Source organism: Myotis yumanensis, unplaced genomic scaffold, assembly GCF_028538775.1.
Source record: "Myotis yumanensis isolate MYYU_CA2020_CCGP unplaced genomic scaffold, mMyoYum1.0.hap1 SCAF_16, whole genome shotgun sequence".
In the NCBI taxonomy this organism is placed as follows: Eukaryota; Metazoa; Chordata; class Mammalia; order Chiroptera; family Vespertilionidae; genus Myotis; species Myotis yumanensis.
In genome coordinates this window covers 18,842,737-18,855,868 of record NW_027223767.1, presented here as the reverse complement: position 1 = coordinate 18,855,868, position 13,132 = coordinate 18,842,737, and the positions used below count along the sequence as shown (strand labels likewise).

Genomic DNA, 13,132 nt, shown 5'->3' with positions numbered 1-13,132 from the left:
TAAAAAACTAAAAGCATGTAAAATAAACTAAGAGCCTAGAGCAAGAGAATCTGTTGTATGGAATCAGAACAATGTCAAACAGTACCTAGTATAGTATGGTTTGGAGGAATCTCTCATATTAAATAAGGTAACTAGAAACACATACCTATTCATTTCCCAGTAAAACTGAGCTAGCAGTTTAAGATAAAAGTTAAAAATGTACAGGCTCTAAAATGTATCTTCTTACAAATAAATTATTTCTAAATACAAAATTTCCCAAATAACAGTCATGGGAGGAAGGGGAACTCATTAATAAAGCAACCATTATTGAATGTTCCCATCCTTCCTTCTTTAAGGGCATTGTCCACCTCATGAATTCATTCATGGGCAAAACTTTTGTTGGTTCCTATTTATCACCACTAGGTGGCAAGCAAAGAAAGGGGCCCCGATAAGCCTTGGGAGATCCCAAGTACTATAGGAAAAAATAGGTAATACAATTAATGAATGCATGGTGAATGCAAAGGAAGAACCAGAAACAGCTCAATAAACACTAAATATTAATGAAAATTAGTTTTCAAAAAACAAAACAACACTAAATGTCATATTACCATGTGGCTCTCCAACTTTACTGATTCAGAATGTTGGTGATGAGACCCAAGGATCTACATTTTAACAAGTGCCTCTAGCATATATTAACCCTTTGCACTCCGCTGTCCCCTCTCAGGGGACATCGGAATTCTAGCATATCACTCGGATGTCCCCTCTCAGGGGACATTGCAGTTTATTAGTGATTACGGGGAATTGAGTTATTTCAACGCAACTTTTTGAGACATGCATGTTTCCCTGAAGTTTTATCTTGAAATGGCACAAGAAATTAAATCAAAACATCGTAAAATTACTAAGATATATACAAGAAATGTCAGCGGGTTTTGTGTCGGATTAAACAATAAACTACATATTCCCGATGTGGGACAAAGAAAACGGGACTGCATTGTGTGTTCTAACAGGAAAACACCTGGTGGCAGGCGTCAAACCACTTATTACTGTCAAACATGCACTAATCAGCCTGCAATGCATATTGGGGAGTGTTACAAAACTTATCATACTGTACAAAATTATAAACAATAAAATATTGTTTTTTTTGCAAATATACATTCCTCGATGTCACCCAATTCATATAAGTCCAATATCATTATAATACGTTACTTGGTTCCAAAATTATACTAAATAATACGAGGGTCTGTAAATGCACGTTTCCGCCGCAAAGTAGCGTCGAGTAGCTGGTAGCCAATGTCCAGAATGGTTTGGAGTGCCAAGGGGTAACACTCTAAGCATAAGCATACCTTAAGGAATGATGCTTAATGCTATGTTAAATTAGGTATAATCCCAGGAAAATATGTTTCAAAAAATTATCCTTTCAGGAATATTAGTAATTAGGAATATGAAGATGGTAAGGTCTTTGAAAACAGTTCGGTAGTTTTCATTTACAGTTAACCATCATTAAGAACTCAGCAATTCCATTCCTAGGTATTACCCAACAGAAATAAAAATTTATCTTCACAAAGACTTTTACACAAATGTTCACACTATCTTTATTCATAATAGCCAAAAGATTAAAACAACCCAAATACCCATCTATATAATGGACTACACAAGAATAAAAAAGAATAGCTCTGGCCTGTGTAGCTCAGTTGGTTGAGCATGGTCCTGTCTCTTTCTCTCTCTGCCCCTCCCCCCCACTTCCTCTCTCTAAAAAGATCAATAAAAACATTTTTTAAAGAATAAATTACTCCCCTAGCCAGTTTGCTCAGTGGTTAGAATGACTAGTTAGAGCGTTAGCCCTCGGGACTGAAGGGCTGGCAGGCTCGATTCCTGGTCCGGGTCAGGGCACATGCGGGAGGCAACCAATTGATGTGTCTCTCTCACATCCATGCTTCTCTGTCTCTCCCCTTCCCTTCCATTCTCTCTAAAATCAATGGAAAAAATATCCTCAGGTGAGGATTAACAAAAAAAATAAAAACAAAATAAAAAAGGAATAAATTACTGATACTCAAAGCAACATGGATGAATTTCAAAAACATCATACTTTTTTTTAAAAAAGCCAGACCAAAAAAAGACAGTATGATTCAACTTAAATCAAGTTACAGAAAATACACAACTATAGACAGAAAGCAAATTAAGTACTTACTGGGGTATGGGAGTGAAGTGTGGGGCTTGTGTGCAAAGGAATAAGAGAGAAAAATTGGCGGGGAGGAGAGTAGAATTAAATGTTCTGTGGTGCCCTGGCCGGTTTGGCTCAGTGGATAGAGCGTCGGCCTGCGGACTCAAGGGTCCCGGGTTCGATTCTGGTCAAGGGCATGTACCTTGGTTGTGGGCACATCCCCAGTAGGGAGTGTACAGGAGGCAGCTGATGGATGTTCATCTCTCATTGATGTTTCTAACTCTCTATCCCACTCCCTTCCTCTCTGTAAAAAATCAATAAAATATATTTTTTTTAAAAATGTTCTGTGGTGATTACACAACTTAACACATTTATCAAAACTTACTAAACTGTGTATTTCAGTAAGGGGTATATGTTACATATAAATTATACCTCAGTTGCCCTAAGCGGTTTGGTTCAGTGGATAGAGCATTGGCCTGCGGACTGCAGGGTCCCAGGCTCAATTCTGGTCAAGGGCACATGCCTGGGTTGCGGGCTTGATCCCCAGCGGGGTGCATGCAGGAGGCAGCCAATTAATGATTCTCTCATATCACTGATGTTTCTATCTCTCCCTCTTTCTTCCTCTCTGAAATCAATAAAAATATATTTTTAAAAATTTTTTAAATGGCTGCCAGTCAGCCCTGCACCCACGAGGTCCCAGCATGGCAACAATGACCACTGCAAGCACCTCCATCTGGGAGAAAACTACCCCCAAGTTCCTGCCCCAATGCCAGGCGGTCCAGTTTCTCCCCGTATGTGTCTGGGTCCCCCAGAGCCTTGCCTGGCACTGCAGCTCAGAGGAAACAGGAGCTTGTAGATTCAGTTCCGTGGTGCCAGCCTTTTAAGAGGAGCAGCTCAGCCCCAATCTGCACTGGTTTTTACAGTCCAGAGTTCTTACTGCCCGTAGTGACTTCTTTCCCCAGTTCTGGAACCCTGGGCTGGGGGGTTCTGGTGAGGGGCTGGGACCCCTCGCTCCTCCAGGCAGCCTCCGCAGAGGCAATCTCCCTCCCAATTAAAAAAGCATAACATGTGGGTGCTGGAAGAGCCCGTTCCGCGCCTCTGCACCTCCTTCCAGTCTGTGTGCTTTCTTCTTTACTTCTCTAGTTGTACTACTTCCATTCAGCCAGCTTTCCAGTGGTTCTGAATGGTAGTTGTTCTGTATGTTAGTTGTAATTTTGATGTGGATGTGGAAGGCACCAAGTACAGGCATTTACCTATGCCACCATCTTGGTTCCCTCTCTCTTCATATTTTTATGCTTTGAAATTTTAATAATGTACATTCAGTATTTTTTTAAATGTTGAGGGGGGAAATATATTTATAACTTTCAATGATATTCTACTATCCCAGATTCAATTAGTTATATAATCCCCTTCATTTAGAAAGCCACAAAACAATGCACAAAAGACTGTGTGGTACAACTACAGAAGCAGAAGCTATCCACTGTTATTAAATAACAGCTTTATTGATCTGTAATTCACATATCATACAATTCACCTATTTAAAGTGTACAATTCAACAGGTTTTAATATATTCACAGAACTGTGCAACCATCACCACAATCAATTTTACAACATTTTCATCACTTGATAAAGAAAAGCTCAAGCTCATTCCAGCCAGCACTGAGCCATCAGCATCTCAAGACAACTGGCACAAGACTGAGGGCAAGAAATGAAAATATAAGCTCGGGTACCCTGTTGCTAACACAGATTGGCCCCTCAAGCAAGGAGGCCTAAGTACAGTGCCTTGAGGCTGGATGTGGGGAACTTTGGGGTTCCAAGTGTTGTACAGTAAAATATAAGGGGCTAATTCGGGAAAGGGAGTGTCCGTTAAAGCTGAAAATAGTTACATAATAACATAGGATTTCCTAATATGTATGTTTAAAATATTGACAAATTAGTTAACCTGTTTTTACTTATGTAGAGACATTTGTGTGATTAAAAGTATGTACGGCCCGGCAGGCGTGGCTCAGTGGTTGAGTGTCGACCTATGAACCAAGAGGTCACGGTTTCATTCCAGGTCAGGGCACATGTCCAGGTTGCAGGCTCGATCCCCAGTGGGGAGCGTGCAGGAGGCAGATGATCAATGATCAATGATTCTCTCTAATCACTGATGTTTCTACCTCTCCCTCTCCTTTCCTCTCTGAAATTAATAAAAATATATTTTAAAAAATAAAAGTATACATGTATGAAAAGTTTAATTTCACAGAAGTTTTCTATATGAGCATTACTGTAATTTTAAATTTACACTGACTAGGTCTAGTAAATGCATGCATTTACCAGTCACAGCGAGTAAATAAATGCACACGGCAGGGCTTACATAGAAACATCAGCTAGCACTCTTATAACTGCTACAGAAAGTCAAGCCATGCAACAACAGAACCAACTAACAACCAATTACTGTGAGTGCTATGCAGTGAGATCACGGCTAATCAATCACCGAACATTATTTACAAGCAGTGATTCTTTTTTTATATATATATTTTATTGATTTTTTACAGAGAGGAAGGGAAAGGGATAGAGAGAAACATCAATGAGAGAGAAACATCGATCAGATGCCTCCTGCGCACTCCCCACTGGGGATGTGCCCGCAACCAAGGTACATGCCCTTGATCAGAATCGAACTTGGGACACTATAGTCTGCAGGCCGACGCTCTATCCACTGAGCCAAACCAGTTAGGGCTAAGCAGTGACTCTTAAATTTAAATATGTAAACTATAGTTGTAGATATGTAATATTTATGTCAGCAAAATTACTACAGTGGTTTTTTTTTTTTTAACATATGGCCTATTTGCTAAAATTTGTTTAAAATAACTGCATTTGCCCTGGCTGGTTGGGCCTTGGGTTCAATTTCTGGTCAAGGGCATGTACCTCAGTTGCAGGTTCCCCAGCCCTAGCCCCATTAGGGGCAAGTTTGGGAGGCAACCAATCTCTCCCACCACCTCCTCTCTCTCTCTCTCTCTCTCTCTCTCTCTCTCTCTCTCTCCCCCCCGCCCCCACCTCTCCCTCCCTCCCCCTTCTACTCTAGAAATCAATGGGGAAAATATCCTCGGGTGAGGATTAAATAAAATAACAGTGAATTAAAAACAGAAATGTAACCTGCTAATTTAATTATAAGGAAATTCTGGTTAAAATTAACATGGTGTTAACTTTCACATGACATACAGACCGAAAATTTTGTCTGTTAAATCTGAAATCCGTTAACTGGAGGTTTGCAAAATCAAGGGTTTACTGTACACACAAAACAAGGATTATTCATGCATCCAACAACAAACTGGCCTGCACCAAGACCCCAGTAAAGAACTGCATCATGCTCAATGACAGCTCTTTGAGTCCCACTATCCACTGCCACTAAGACACAAAAAGATAACTCCTAAAGGAAAAAAAGATTTTAAACAAAAACTATCAAAGAAAATTCAGAAGAAATATGAAAGGAAAAAGAATGCCAACATCAGCAGGGCAAACTTCTTGCACACATCACTCTAATACCAGGCCAACGTGGCTGAACAGAGAGAGCTATGTTCTACAAGGCAAGAAACTTGAGTTCTGCCTGGCTGGTATGGCTCAGTGGTTGAGCAACAATCTATGAACAAGGAGATCACCGTTTGATTCCCAGTCAGGGCACATGCCTGGGGTTGTGGGCTTGATCTCTGAAATCAATTAAAAATATATTTAAAAAATAAAATAAAATAAAAATAGGCATCCAAATGGGTGTAAAACTGGTATCTCATGATTTTGATTTGCATTTCCTTGATGGCTGATGATGGTGAGCATCTTTTCAGGTGCTTTAGGCCATTTGTGTATATTCTTTAGAAAATATTCATATGCTTTGCCAATTTTAAAATTTATTTATTTGCTCTTTTATTACTGAGTTATAAGAATTATTTACTTTTAAAACCTCAAATACTCAGCCTCTCATCTTCAGAAATTTCTTCATTGCAGAAGACAGTAGATTAAGGGATAGTAGTAGCATGAGTCAGAAGAGAAAGAGCCTTCCTACTACCCCTAAAAGTTCTATAATCAGTACTTTGTACCAATTATGACTATAATGAAGCTATTATAACATTAGTGCCATCCCTATCCTTTTAACACCCCAAAACTATGTGAAAGCTCTGACTTATCCAAAAGTCTACACTGATCACACTCTCAAAACCTGCATCAGCAAAGAGTTAACACCAACTTTATTCACATAAATTTCACAACACAACTAGTACTTCATGAAATTATCTTAGCTGCAATTATTTCATCAATGTGATCCAAGCATTTCTGAGATGGAGAAGACTGCAGGTATGATAACTTATGAACCAGAGAATTGAGACTCATGGTCGAATCACTACTTATGGATGCACAGGGAGTTTGGTACATGAAATCTGGGCAATAAAATACAATTTCTGGGACTTCTGATAGTTTGGCACCAATGGGTAGCTGACTGACAATCACCAGTTACTGAAAGGCCTATTTGGTTCCAAGTCACTTCTCTTTAATGTAAGATAATAGCCTAGTGACACATTCATTACATTAAATCAGCTTGCCTCTATTTGGTATCAGACTGCCAAAAAGAGAATCAAGTGTTTTTCACCTTGATTTTAACTTAGCTTTGATTCATGTTTTTGCTCTTTGAAGTATTCACACACTCATTCAATAAACTCATTCACAAATAAAACACCTCAAGCCAGGCATTGTTCCAAATGCTTTGCATGTTCCAATGCATTTAATCTTCTCAACAGACTTTTGAAGCAGGTACTAATATTATCCCCATTTTATATAAGGAAACTAATGAATGTGAAGGTTACATTGGCTCAGACATCACAAATTCAGTAGAGTAAAACTCAAGCAATCTGACTCCAGAGTTGTGCTTTGATTTAATCACATTGCCTCGGATTTGAATTCGTCTTTATGGGGATCCCTTTGTTTGCTTGTGTAAGAACAGATGCAAGATAAATGGTTTCAATGACAACAGACACAAAAGCTTATTAATCCATTAAAATGTGGTCTGTGCTTAGAACACATTTTTTCCACCTACAAAGTTAACACCCCCAACATCATCTCCAATAAACTTACTGCCAATGCCTAGTACAGAATACATACTCTCATGCCACTAATATCTCTACATCAACATCCCAGTAAATTTAATTCTCCCAAGATTGTAAAACAAGTCTCTGCTGAGCTTCAAGTCTTTTAAAGACACAGTACAAGATCTAAAAAAGGGGTCCGTGTTCACCTATCAGACTGACCAGAAATTAGAAGGCCCAATTTTATAGTTCGTAATAAGATCCAGGGTCAGGATGAAAGCAAAATGTTAAGAATCAGCCATGGGAAAACAAGCAGGCTCTGTACTGGCTAACATAATTAATGTGCCTCATACCAAAGCACAACAGGTCATCATTTCTCCCAACATGGAAAAATAATGTTTGGCAGCTGTTACAACACATAATCCTGATTTAAAGGACAGAAAACTGAAACTATGAGTAACTTGCCTGAAGTCACACAGCTAATGCGTGGTAAAACCAGAACTCAAATCCAGACAATCAAACTTAAGTGTCTGAGCTCTTAACCACATTCAACTAACTTTCCAAGTAAAATGCTCACAGAAACAAATTCTGAAATCTAAAAATACTGAAGGTAATTGCCCCCATGGAAATAAAAAGTCCTTAGCATCACACACTGCCTTCAAAAGGTTCAGTCATTCAAGGTTCTGTAAAGATCTTGAGTTTGCTTTATGTAAAGGTTGATCAATCAGTTGGCCACTGACCTTTCTCCTCTTTGCCTAGGAAACTATTCACCCCTCTGGATCAAACTCAAACCCCTCATTCTGTGAAGGAAGCCTTCCTGCGCTCTCAAATCTATGTTCGTATTTCTCTGTAGTAAGGATCAGTGTTTCCTTCCCGTAGAATATTACTTTCCTAAAAGACCAAGAATGGCTTGCGTCTTTATATTCCCGCAGTATTTAATGCCACAAAGGGCCCACAAACACTTGATGAAAGAATTAAGAGGGTAAACCAAACTATGTTAAATAGAATGAGAAATTCTGTCAGGCTTGACTGTCTAAGTAAACAAAAACTGTTTTAAGCATACCCTCTAGATCAGGGGGCCAGTTCACTGTCCCTCAGACCGTTGGAGGGCCGGACTATAGTTTAAAAAAAAACTATGAACCAATTCCTATGCACACTGCACATACCTTATTTTGAAGTAAAAAAACAAAACGGGAACAAATACAATATTTGTATTTGCATGTGGCCCGCGGGCCGTAGTTTGAGGACCCCTGCTCCAGATAGAACCAGAGATTCTAATGTCCTTTCTCAGCAATTTCAATAGGCCCTTTTGCTGCAGAACCATTAAAAATTTCATTATCCCTGTCCCTAAATAACTCTCAGACTCAAAGAATCATCCTAAAGGTCTGAGCTCTGCTCATTAAATATATAAAGAGAATTTAGTATAGGTGTCCTATGTCATCACACTTTAGCAAAGTGCCTATAAATTAACATAATAGTCCCGACTAATAAGACTACAGCATCTACAGACTTAAAATATGAAGTACCTAGTATTATATGATCTGACCTTGAATTCTGTAAATGAAATTACTTAAAGGAGAACCTACACAACCTCATAATATAGTACAGGAGTCAAGGCATTTGGGGATATCCTGAGAATATAGTATACTATAATCTTACTGATCCATCTGCTATAGATTATCAATAAAGGACAGTTAGAAAGTGTAGGGTTATAACTTGTGTTCTTTTATATATAAAAAAGTGACTAGCTGGTGTAAAAAAGGGGGAGGCAGGCCGTAGCCGGTGTGGCTCAGTGGATAGAGTATCGGCTCTATCCACCTATACTAAATTCTCTTTATATATTTAATGAGCAGAGCTCAGACCTTTAGGATGATTCTCTGAAGGGTCCGAAGTTCGGTTCCAGTCAAGGGCATGTACCTTGGTTGCCAGCACATCCCCAGTGGGAGGTGTGCAGGAGGCAGCTGATCGATGTTTCTCTCTCATCGATGTTTCTAACTCTCTATCCCTCTTTTTCTCCCTTCCTCTCTGTAAAAAAAATCAATAAAATATGTATTTTTTTTAAAAAGGGAGGGGGGCAGGATAAGCCCATCAAAGCAATCTGAACAAAGGATAGTAAATGCCACTTTATACAACAATCAGATTTGATCAAGAGCTATGGCTCATTTAGAGGAAAACAGTTAAGGAAAAAAACAAGCTCTTTCCTCTATCTATCTAAAATATTAAGACAATCTACCACTTCACATCCATTAAGATGGTGACTAAAAAAAAACAGAAATTAAGTGTTGGTGAGGATGTACAGAAAAAAAAAGTGCCTTGTTGGTGGGCATGTAAAATGGTACCTGTGTGTGTAAAACAGCATAGTGGTTCCTCAAAAATTTTAAAAACAGAACATCTTATGACCCAGCAACTATACTTCTGGATAATATACCAAAAAGAATTGAAAGCAGGGCCTTGAAGAGATATTTATACACTCATGTTCACAGCAGCATGATTCATAACTAGAGGCCCGGTGCATGAAATTCGTGCACTTGTGGGGGCGGGGGGGGGGGGGGGAATCCCTCAGCCCAGCCTGCACCCTCTCCAATCTGGGACCCCTCGAGGGATGCCTGACTGCTGGTTTAGGCCCGATCCCTGTGGACATCCCTCTCACAATCCGGGACTGCTGCCTCCCAACCACTCGCCTGCCTGCCTGATTGCCCCTAACCGCTTCTGCCTGCCAGCCTGATCACCCCCTAACCACTCCCCTGCCAGCCCGATCACCCCCAACTGCCCTCCCCTGCCGGCCTGATCGCTCCTAACTGCCCTCCCTCTCCTGCAGGCCCGGTTGCCCCCAACTCCTCTCCCCTGCCGGCCATCTTGTGACCACATGAGGCAGCCATCTTGTGCAAGGGTGTGGCAATCAATTTGCATATTGCCTCTTTATTATATAGGATAGCTAAAAGGTGGAAACAACCAAAGTATCCATTGATGGACAAATGGGTAAGCAAAATCACACACACACACACACACTCCATGCTTCTCTCTCTCTCTCTCTCTCTCTCTCTCTACCCTCCACTTCCCTCCCACCTTTCCTTTCTATCCCTCTAAAAATCAATTTCAAAAAGTCTTTTTGAAAAAAGGAAATTCTACAATATGCTACAACCGGAACTGCCCTTGAGGACATTGTGCTAAGTGAAAGACGACAGTCACAAAAAACAAATACTGTATGATTCCACTTACATGAAGTACTCTTAGTTAAAAATCATAGACAGAAAGTATAATGATGGTTGCCAGGGGGTGAGAAGAGAGGAGAATGGAGTTATTAATTTATGAATATAGTTTCAGATTTACAAAATGAAAAAAAGTGTTATGGGGATGGACAGTGGTGATGGCTGCACAAAAATGTGAATGCATTTAATACCACTGAACGGTACACTTAAAAATGGTTAAGATGGTCCCAGACAGTGTGGCTCAGTGGTTGAGGATGAACTCATACACCCAGAGGTCTCCCCGTCAGTGCACATACCCCAGTTGCTGACTTAATCCCCAGTGGAGGGTGTACAGGAGGCAGCAGCAGCAGATCAATGTTTCTCTCTCATCAATATTTCTAGCTATCTCCCTCCCCCTTCCTCTCTCTCTAAAATCAATAAAAACATTTTTTTAAATGGTTAAAATGGTAAATTATGTGTATTTTAACATAATTTTTTTTTAAAGACTAAGATGAACTAAGTACGTAGCTCTGAAGTCCCCTTTCTCAATGAAAAGTAATCCAGATGACATGAAAATGGTAACAATGGAATCTTCAGCTGACTGGGGACTGTTGAAAAGAAAACTTCTTCAAAGATCCAACATGAAAAGAAACTTAAGACAAATTTATTTCTGGCTTGCATGAAGGCAACCTTCCCAAATCACTACGTCAAATGGAAAGAATGCAAAGTTATCTTAGGGGTAACACAACACTAACATGAAGTCAGGGGAGAAAAAGTAAGGGTATCTCTGTAAATTGTAAAACTCTCTCTATAAATTTCACCTTGTAATTATAAATTTCACCCCAGTAAAAATCTCTCTAGACCAATTATTAGTTATAAGACATGGTTATTTGAAGTTGTTAATTTGGGATCAGAATATTTTTTTAATATATTTTATTGATTTTTTACAGAGAGGAAGGGAGAGGGATAGAGTTAGAAACATCGATGAGAAAGAAACATCAATCAGCTGCCTCCTGCACACACCCCCCTCCTAGGGATGTGCCCGCAGCCAAGGTACATGCCCTTGACTGGAATTGAACCTGGGACCCTTCAGTCCGCAGGCCGACACTCTATCCACTGAACCAAACCGGTTAGGGCTATCAGAATATATTTTATATGCATACATCTGGACTGACATAGAGAAGTCTTTACCCTGTAAGATAAATTAATGTAATTGTTCTATTAAACGAGAGCACATCTTCAAAACAGGAAGACCTGAGTAAAACCTGTACTTTTCAATAAAATGCCATCTTTCCCTCACATTGAGTTTTCCTCTATTACATGACTATTACCTTATAGACTTTTCACAAAATAACTACAACTTGAATACAATGAATACAAAAGATTCAGCATCACAGAGAGCCATGTGCACTGGAAGAGAATAGCAAGCAGAAGAGAACAAATATATTGAAGCATTTGCTGATGTGCTGAGGGAAAAAAAGTACTTTATCCTTTGATGATAAAAGGCGAATTTAGAAGGGGAGTGTCAATTGCTTAGATTTCAGGAATATTCCCACTTTATGATTATCAAAGACTGTTAATACCGAGAGCTAGGGATCCCTGTATAAAGAGGAATGGCTCTTGGCATGCCCTTCTTGGGGCACCACTCAAATCTCCTTTTCGAGTTTATTTTCTTTCTCCTAAATTTTAAGGGTCCCCATGAGACTTGCACCCAAGGGAGCAATGGGCAGTGGCAGCTTATCCTGAACTTGTCTCCAAGGCCCCCTTTTCTCTGACTTTCCAGTGAGCTGACAGCAGCTCCACCTTGGCTCACACTTCTTTCCCATAACGTCTCTACAGAGCCAAAGCAGCTCCTCCTAGGCTCTCTCCTGTTGCTTCTTCTATCCTAGGATGGCCCTTCCTTGTTTTACTATCCCAAGCTTTAATAAGTGTACGCTCAAAATAAAAAAAGATGAATGGCTCTTGCACTGTATGTAGTAAAAATGTGTGTTTGTGTCTTCTGGGCTGAAAGGGAAATAGAGAAGTACAGCAGGCAAAGGGAAACCTGATGTCTGCATTTGGAGGTGGGGTCCCCAATAAAAAACTGAAACCCAGACCTATGCCAGCAATAGTACTGAGAGAATAGCTAGATTGAAGACCAAAGGGAAAACTAAAGACCTAAGATAAAAGAGCTCAAGATGGCCAGAGAACTTAATGAAATAAATGTCTCCCAAAAATAAAAAATCCTCAATACTTAGTTCTCAAGAGATGTAGTTTAGAATTCAGGAAAATTTGCACAGAGGAGCAAAGTGTTATGATTCACTCCTATTCAAAGGCATGCATGAAAGCAAAATGTTCTTTTTTTTTTTTAATTCTTTATTAGTTAAGGTATTACAAATGTGTCCTTATCCCCCCCCATTAACCCGCACCCTCCCCCCCCCCACCCCCCCATGCTCTCATCCCCCTGTTGTCCATGTCCACATAGCCTTCTTTTCATCAATCCACTGTTGGGGGGTTTTCAGCAACGTGTTTCCAGAACACTGTCCTTTTCTTGCACTTCTGGTTTTAACATCACCTGCGTGAATTCTTCATTGGTCATGTCACTAAAAGCATTCATTCCCAAGGTGTAGCTCTTTCTCCCTAGCTTGTATTCCTGGTTGTGCAGGTCAACCATTTTCTTATTCTTCTCCCACACTGTTCTCCTCCATCCTTCTTCATTCGGGCCATAAACTTTTCCGTGTGGTGCCTTCCACCGGTGCCACTGTGCCTCTAAACTT

General features: G+C 40.0%; 1 protein-coding gene across 2 annotated transcripts in view; it reads right to left on the bottom strand.

Moving 5' to 3' along the window:
• Positions 1-13,132, bottom strand: part of YWHAE (tyrosine 3-monooxygenase/tryptophan 5-monooxygenase activation protein epsilon) — a 38,591-nt gene that overhangs the window by 12,400 nt on the left and 13,059 nt on the right. The gene's annotated exons all lie outside the window — the stretch shown is intronic.